The sequence below is a fragment of the Diplotaxodon limnothrissa genome, linkage group LG10 (genome assembly GCF_057381915.1).
Source record: "Diplotaxodon limnothrissa isolate DT_005_m linkage group LG10, D_limnothrissa_male_GT1.1, whole genome shotgun sequence".
In the NCBI taxonomy this organism is placed as follows: Eukaryota; Metazoa; Chordata; class Actinopteri; order Cichliformes; family Cichlidae; genus Diplotaxodon; species Diplotaxodon limnothrissa.
This window is the reverse complement of record NC_140605.1, coordinates 12,868,096-12,876,201: the sequence shown is the minus strand read 5'-3', so window position 1 is coordinate 12,876,201 and position 8,106 is coordinate 12,868,096.

The window sequence follows — 8,106 nt, the reverse complement described above, 5'->3', positions numbered from 1 at the left end:
TCTCAGGGTGATTACACACTAACACATTGTGATTAATCACACACATTTGTATACATTTTATTAACAAGATTAAAAAAAAAAACACTATACAAAATGTGTTTTTGTGACAGGCCGCTAGTAACAAAGTGCTTAAAGATTTCAAATTGGTTCTTTCCCAAGTTTTCTGTTATGTGTACACATATTCCTTGAATTAGGTGCTTTTTAATTCTCCAATAATGGTCAGTGCAAAGTGTTTACACAAACAAACAAACAAACAAACAAACAAACAAACAAACAAACAAACAAACAAACAAGTGTTTACACAAACAAACAAACAAAAAACATTACTCAGAAAATGGTCAGGTACAAGAACTGGATTAAAAAGGATTGGAAAAAACAGATAATGTCCAATGAAATACTTCAGCGTGTGGCTCATGACTTTTGCACAGTACTGTAAATGTTATTAATAATGAAAGATATAAAGATGTAGCTTTCCCATTTTTAAAAAATTCCCATACACATTATTCTTTTCTTCTAGTGAAGGTGCCTCCTCCTTCAGACCTTAGGATAACTAATTTCTCAGACAGTGACATCACGGTGCGCTGGGAAGCTGCAGATGATGATGATGTTTCTTACCTCATTAAGTGGATCTCCCTAAGTGGAGGCGACCTGAGGCAGGTGGGGAAGAACTATTGAGTTGTTGGAGTACATATTATGAAATAAAAAATACAATATCTCAATAAACTGTTGTCCTGTGTCTTAAGGAGTATCAGATATCACTGTCTGCACTCTATGGAGATGGAGCTCAGAGTGAAGCTGTGGCCGTACGCTATAGCACCTGTGAGTCACACATTTTAACTATATCAGCTGCTGGTGGGAGCAGGCTCTCATGGATCTTTCTGGATATTTGCAGCGGGGACATGCTGGGGTCATTTTGGAGCAGGTTAATTTGTGTGCGCCACGTGTCATAATCAGTTTTGTTGTTAGGTCTGGGAACCTTACCGGAGAAGGTACGGAGTCTAACCTGGGACTGGATGTGTTTGACATCTTGCCTTCGTACGATATGCTCTACCACGACCTTCTGAATGTCAGGTGGATTCAAATCACTTACTGAAAGGGACGCACAGGCTTAAGCAGACAAAGAAGGAAATCGGGTAAACCCTCCAGCACTCATTTCTGTGTCCATTCTGGGCTAAAAACAAAAACACCTCATAACTACCTGTGGATGCTGGCTGAGCCTCTGAAGGTTGAGTGATATGTCATTAAGCAGGTAGTCAGAGTTCTCATTGATCAGTTCCTTGAGGGAAGTGTATCCATAGGCCTTACTGATGTCCTACATGGAGCTCAGCGCCGCCTGGCTCACCAGCAGTGTCTCCTCACCAGCTTTCTCCAGCACAGGATACAGCGAGGCCATCAACAAGGCACAGAAATTGCGGCCCACTGGCTGAGCACAGCAGGCGATTCCCCCGAGTTGGATGCACAGCTGACAGATGTTGCTGTTGAGCTAATGGATCATGGATGCAGATGTTGATGATGAAGGAATCACTTGGAGAGAGCTTGTATTTGAGTTGCTGGCATCACTGTTGTATATCGAGGGGAGTCTGGATGGACCGAGCAGCTACGCAAAGAGACAAAACCTGTGTTAAAGCACTGCTTTCTAACCACTTTTACACATGCACTGCAGCTCTGAAGTTTTCAAGATATTGTCCATGCACGTGAGAACGCAAATGTCTGACACAGTTAGATCAAACATTAAACAGCCTTTAGCCTTCCTGCTCCTGAGTGAAAGCCTGTATTATATCTGACTGTGCTCATGTGGGGATAAGACAGATTAGCCTTTTCTCAAAGTGAAGAGTGGGGGCCAATTTAGGATCTTCACTCAAATTTAAAATACAAGGGAAACTGATGTATTTCCTTAAATAAACAAAAACCACACAAGCGCTTATAAAATGCTCATCCTACCCAGTCATATGCAAAGTGTTAGAATCAACGTGTGATCCACCTGCCACTAAGAGATATTATTTCTCTTTGGTAGATGGAAAAAATGGAATCAAACTCACTGTCAGTAGCTACAACAGCACATTTGTTATAATATGATGAATCAAGCATTTAGATATTAAATAGTATTGAGGGAGACAGGATCAAATACAGTGGGGCAAAAAAGTATTTAGTCAGCCACCAATTGTGCAAGTTCTCCCACTTAAAAATATGAGAGAGGCCTGTCATTTTCATCATAGGTATACCTCTAACTTGTCCGAGTTTTAAAGAACTGATTTGCAAATTATGGTGGAAAAGAAGTATTTGGTCAACGAGTGCATATGTTCGTATATGTTTCTCTTCATTCTGAGTCAGTGCATGTAGATGTGTATGTGTGTGTGTGTGTTTGTGTTCATCACTTTCCTGTTCTGGTGTTCTGAGTAAACCGCGGCCTGAAGCATGCCCTGGGTCCTGCCCTCCTCCATTTCAGTCTGTTTGCGTCCATTGGTGATGCTGATTAAAGTTCTGTCCATACTGGTTCTGGCCCCAATTGAGGCAGTGCTTTTCTCCAGTGTCCTGCATCTTCTCCTTATTCCACTCCTCCTTAGCTTGACCCTTTTGCTTCTGTAGCTCCTTCAGGGTTTTGATACGCAGCTCAATCGTCTGGATGTCAGTGTCAAGCTCCAGTCTACGCTGCTGCTCCAGCTCTTCCTCTGTTTCTCCCAGCCAAGTCAAGATTTTGTTCAGGTCAAAGTTCAGCTGCTGTCACTGCTGCTCGTTCTGCTTTGTTCTCATCTCCTTGCTGAGGTCCTGAGCCTGCAGAAGCTCCCAGTGCTCCATCCCTCCTGAAGTCTGGGGGTCTGAGCTGCTGGGATCTGCCAGTCCAGACACCGTATCCTCTTCCTCCTCACCGTGTCAATACCTCCACGACACTCGCCCCTCAGTCGCAGATATCACATGTATGAGGAGTCCGTTTCTATGCCTGTACAATTGCAGCTGCTGTCCATTTGTTGCAGGCAGAAACGGCTGACATCCAGAGGGTGTAAATGAGAGTCTGCAGCAGCAACTTCACCAGTGGAAGACCTCAGTGTTTGTTCTGTTAGCTTAACAAAGGCCTCAAGGACGTTTCTGGGATGCTCATCTGGCCCCGGCAAGCTCCGGCCTGACTTCACGTCCAGCGTCTGGGACTGCAAGTCTGATGGGTTCCATTATCAGCCAGCTCCTCTTGAGCCATGCTCAGTTTCTGCTCTGATGTCTTGAGCTCTCACTGAGGACATAAACCTCAGTCTTTTCCGTACACATCAGATTGAAGTCCATTGATGTTTCCCTTGCCTTGCTCCACGGCCTTCTACGGCTCTGCTGTTCGGCTCTTCTCAGAGGTCAGCTCCTGGCCGAGCCCCGACACCTGTGCCTTCAGCTTATTTTCTCCTGGTGTTTTGTCCATTCTGAGGTGCCTCCTGACCTCAGTTACTCCTCCTGTCTCTAGCACGCCCTTCTTGCTGCCCGATGGTCATTGTTGGTCCGTCACTGTCCTGCACAGTTTTAATGCAGAGTGGTTAAGGTCAGCATGGTTTTGCTCGGCCTCTCTTTTCATCTGGGCTTAATGGGCGTCTCGTCACAGCTCTGTCAGCTGACGCTGTCTTTTTCCATATGGCAAGAGTGTGAAGAGTGTGTGAGAGGGGTGTGTCCGATCAGGCACAATGCTGGTGGCTTTGCGAGTGCCTCGTTTTCCAAATCCAGATGTTTATTTGTCACGTACACAGCAACAGAGAGAACAGTCTGTTGTTGGGATGGCTGAGGTCTTTCACGATCTTCCTGGTCTTGGTCCAGCACCGCCTTCTGTAGATTGAGTGCAGGTCAGGGAGCTCGGAGCGAATGGTGCGCTCAGCTGATTGCACAACCCTCTGTAGTGCTTGTCTGTCCGGCATGGTGCTGTTCCCGAACCAGACAGTGATATAGCTGCTCAGGATGCTCTCAATAATTCCTTTATATAAGGTGGTCAGAATCGGTGGTGGGAGCCGGGCCTTTCTCAGTCTTCTCAGAAAGAAAAGACGCTGACAGAAATCTCCCCGTGTAGTGAAACGGGCCTTGGATTACCGCTCTCCGTCTCTGCTGCATGAGATCATTTTCCTGCAGCACTGTTGACATTTTCAAGTTGTTGTTGTGGGTCCAGCTGCTTTAGCATTTGGTCAGGGTCACATCAAAGATGGTGGAGGAGAGAGCAAAGATGGTAGAGGGGAGAGCAGGAGTCCAGGGTCAGCTTCGGCTTCCCGGGCCGACAAAGCAGCCTGTAATCAAGCATAAAGAGAAAAAACAAAACAAAACAAAACAAAACAAAAACAAACGAACAGGAAAATGATGTTGTATTGGCTGTGTTATTCAGAGGGGGAGAAACAACGGGACCAGGCCCTGTGTCAGCCTTCTCTCCCCCTTTTTTTGTTTTTTCTCTCCATATAATCCACTCATGACCCGCCAAGCTGACAGGACAACACAGGTACATGTTAAAATTCTTAAGATCATGTTTAAAGCACAAAAATGGAATTTTCTTTCATTAGGGGTATAACATGGCATAAAATAATATTATAATCTAACAAGTCCCAAGGAATTGAGTTAAAGGCTCAAGTAGTTTGGTAGGGAATTGGCTAGGTATATTTTAGAAATTAGGCCAGAGGCTGTTCCAGAAGTAACAGATACTGGGATTGGCTGCAAAAAAGTTATCTTTCTTCGGTTGGACCCGTTATGGTAAAATTTGTCGAAATTTGTTAGGTGCTAAATCTGTCAGGCCTTGCAGTGATTGTAAATATAAGACGTCTTTGTAATATAAAATAACAGAGGTTTGTGTGACCCTGTGTGTGACGTGCAGCTGCAGCGCTGCGAGCTATTTTTAGACGGTGTGTGAACATGCAAATGAGGTGGCTGCTGTGAAGCGCACAGAGGATTTTTGCTTGCTGTTTAGCGTGTTTTTGAGTTTTATAATTATGATTTGCAAACAATGATACATGCCTGTAATTAAAACGCTGATTTTGCTGATTATAATATTACAAATAAGGTTTTGAATGACTACGCTGAATGTTTGATGTTTGGCTGGGTTTTGATATAGAAGAGACAAATCGTGCATGATTTAGACTGGCACTTCAGTCGGCAGAGTAACATAGTGATGAAAATGATATTAAATAAATCTCTTAGTGTGTTGATACAGGTGGCTACGGGCCTGGGCCAACTGCCCCCACAAGCACAGCGGCCGAAGCAAAATTATAGTAATGGAAACCACACTCAGCAAGAATCAGCAGCTGTGGAAAAGACAGCAGCTAGGAAAGAATTAGAGGAGAAATTAAGAGAAGTTTTTAACTCATAAAATTGAGGCCACCAGACTTGTGGAAGTTGGGAAGGCGTCCGGAGCATCACAACAAAAAGGTGAAACAAAAACACACACAAGCAGAGTAATGTGAGAGAGAGGCACGTGCTAGAGGAATTCCTCGTTTGAGAAAAAAAAGTTCAATTCACCCACCTACAAACGCACACACACGCAATGAAGAAACAGCTTACATTCATGAACACGTGAAGATTTTCCAGCAAGTTTAAAGTAGCGAAACTTAACATACACCTGCTGTTAAATAATAAAGTTTATCCACTACTAACAAATAAACTCTCTGGGTTGCAGGACAACAACTTAACTTCAAAAAGACACTGGTCTGACCAACCAGTGAAGACACAACAAATTTAGTGGTTAAAAGATTCAAATTGTGACATGTTTTCTGCTGATTGATTAATACAAGTGATTACTGAGTGAAAGAAATGTCCATTTTTGGGCTTTTAAACATGATCTTAAGAATTTTAACATGTACCTGTGTTGTCCTGTCAGCTTGGCGGGTCATGAGTGGATTATATGGTGAGAAAAAACAAAAAAAGGGGGGAGAGAAGGCTGACACAGGGCCTGGTCCCGTTGTTTCTCCCCTCTCTGAATAATGCAGCCAAAATAACATCATTTTCCTGTTCGCTCGTTTTTGTTTTGTGTTTGTTTTGTTTTTTCTCTTTATGCTTGATTACAGGCTGCTTTGTCGGCCCGTTTCACTACACGGGGGAGATTTCTAGACAGCTTCAGCTGACAGAGCTGTGATGAGACGCCCATTAAGCCCGGAGGAAAAGTGAGGCCGAGCAAGACAATGCTGACCTTAACAACTCTGCATTAAAACTTCATACTTGCCTAAAGAACAAGCATGAATGATGCCTGAGTGGACACACACAACTCACAAGTTCCTGGCTCTGTCAGCTCCTCTGCAGAGGGTTTCCCTAAGAAGGTGGACCTAGCAGGGTCACCGGGAGACGGGGAGCTGTGCCTCACGGCCCTCACTTCGTCGGAGAAACCCTCATGCAGAGTTCAGAAACTTCTGTGTTGAGTATGTCGCTGTGAGCCTCCACCATTTAACTAGTGGGTGCAGCCTGAACTGTCTAGAGACAGACCAGACCAGCTGCACAACACAGACACTTCCAACCTGAGGACAAATCTAAGAGAACAGAAAAAGGAAAGGAAACTTAGCTTAGAACCATGCAGCGCTACAGGAGACGGCAGCACTGCAGAGGTGAGGACCGGCACCTGTTTGAAAGAGACAAATGCACACAAAATAAGTGTTTGTTGTAGAATGTGCAGCATGAAAGTAGCCTGCATGTTTTGCATAGAACTGTTTTATGCATCTGCATTTCACAAAGAATGACAAATTGGTATACGGGACAACAAATAAAATCTAATGTATAGAAAAAAGATAATAGGATATGCCCATGACAATAAGAATGATAAAGGACTTCACAAAGTCAATTTATTGCTAAAGTGTGATCTTAGAAAATTGCTATTGTGCACCACACTAAACAGAACAAATTCTGTCAAAACTTACTTTTGCAAGATCCCACAAATGTTTTGCAAGATCTTGAGAGTTTTTTTCTTTGCATTTATCATGCTTCCATCAATACCTGTAAAGCTGTACAGAGTACTGCAGCTGGTTGTTAATGAATGCAACAAAGACCACCAGATCAAAGTACACCTAGCCACGAGTGTTTCCCCTTCCACTGAGCACTATCTTCATCTCGCAAAATACATGTTCAAATTTTTTTTCTTCAATGTGCCTTGCAAGGCTCCATAACATACCTATCAATCTGTGAGCATTTCTCAGAGGCTGCAGCAACTGCAGCTTTTGAGGAAGTTGCAACAGCACATTTGTGAATTCTCACGCGTAGCCCTACAGGAACACCCACAGTTACAAATACCATAGCGACCAACATCAGTGCTACTACTGCCCACAGTTCATGTAAAGGAAACATAACGGTGTCATACAATAAACTACAGAATCAGCATTGTTGTCTGTGAAGGTTCTCAGTCATTCAGGTCATCGTAGTCAAAGGAGCTTGTAAAGAAAAGCGTCTGGACTTCTTTAAGTTGCTTGAAGACGTTTCACCTCTCATCCGAGAAGCTTCTTCACTTCATCAGCATTGTTGCACAACCGTGTATTCAATCTTGTTACCCTTCTTTAAAGTCCACCACCTGTGCTGCAAGTGAAGTTGAGGGCAACTGTGGCTCAGGGAGTTGGGAAGCACATCTGTAACCGGAAGGTTGCCGGTTCGATCCCTGGGCTCTCTGTCCTGGTCGTTGTGTCCTTGGGCAAGACACTTTACCCTACCGCCTACTGGTGATGGCGCGATATGGCAGCCTCGCTTCTGTCAGTCTGCCCCAGGGCAGCTGTGGCTACAACCGTAGTTGCCTTCACCAGTGACTGAATAGTGGCATTGTAAAGCGCTTTGGGTGCCTTGAAAAGCGCTATATAAATCCAGTCCATTATTAACACATTGGAAGTTGTGGCACTTCTCATTATTTGACGTGCACAGCCGCTCTGTGTGAGGGTCAAACATTTGTTTATTCAACACCTGTGAAGGTATCAGAAATCGGCTACTGAGAAAAAATGCATAGATAGCAAGAGAAGCAAATTAAAGCACTGCACGTGCTTTACGTGCTATGACATGCTGCACGTCATAAAACCCAGTTTCTTGATTAACATTTTTAAGAGTTAAGTTGTAATACTTTTGTGCATTATTAAAACAAATCCTAAAATTCTGTATCACTGTGCTGTTACGAGAAGGTAGCTTGAATGTAGGTATCTGGCC